Below are 550 nucleotides of genomic sequence, written 5' to 3'. Positions count from 1 at the left end.
GAGTGGGGTATGTGGACACAGCAGCGTAAGGAGATTTTTACTGAGAAGGGTATGTGTACACGTAGTGTCATCAAACAGTGACCGTGTACTGGTCCCGCAGAGGGGAGGAATGAGGATGTGTGTAAGCGGGTTGAATGGGGCTATCAGAGAGGAAGAGGCGGTGCTGAATTCTCTCTGACACACAGAGGAGTTCTCTGTAAATAGGCCAAGTTTTGTCAAACGCATTTGGAGCGAGGTCTGAACGGGGTGAATGCTGCCTCTGCATTGCCCGTTACTCCAGCACCGAGACAGCTGAGCGCTGCTCCCCTCCCAGGTAAAACAGACTGGGGACTGGAGGTTGGTGATAAATGAGGAAAGTTATTTTATGTGATGCTTATGTAACCATTCCTATGTAGATTACTCTGATATCTATTAATAGAACAGCACTGCTTTGTCTAGAGGTAAAGATTTGGAGAGACGCATTAATCGAATGATTTTCTTATATTTGATAATTTTTAGACTGGGTTTGGGGAATTGTGTCGATGTGTGCCTGGGCTCAGTGTGATCTTAG

At 46.2% G+C, this 550-nt stretch overlaps 1 protein-coding gene across 1 annotated transcript in view; it reads left to right on the top strand.

Annotated features, from left to right (window-relative positions):
- The first annotated feature begins 202 nt into the window (after positions 1-202).
- The window catches only part of abcg2a (ATP-binding cassette, sub-family G (WHITE), member 2a), a 78,578-nt gene continuing 78,230 nt past the window's right edge, over positions 203-550 (top strand). The window contains exon 1 of the mRNA XM_080195827.1: positions 203-313. The gene's annotated coding sequence lies outside the window, so the exon portion shown is untranslated. The remainder of the gene's footprint in view (positions 314-550) is intronic.

The sequence above is a fragment of the Carcharhinus amblyrhynchos genome, chromosome 1 (assembly GCF_965287045.1).
Source record: "Carcharhinus amblyrhynchos chromosome 1, sCarAmb.v2.hapA, whole genome shotgun sequence".
NCBI classification, from domain to species: Eukaryota; Metazoa; Chordata; class Chondrichthyes; order Carcharhiniformes; family Carcharhinidae; genus Carcharhinus; species Carcharhinus amblyrhynchos.
Note: the sequence above shows the minus strand (reverse complement) of the source record. Positions and strands in the feature narration are given on the sequence as shown.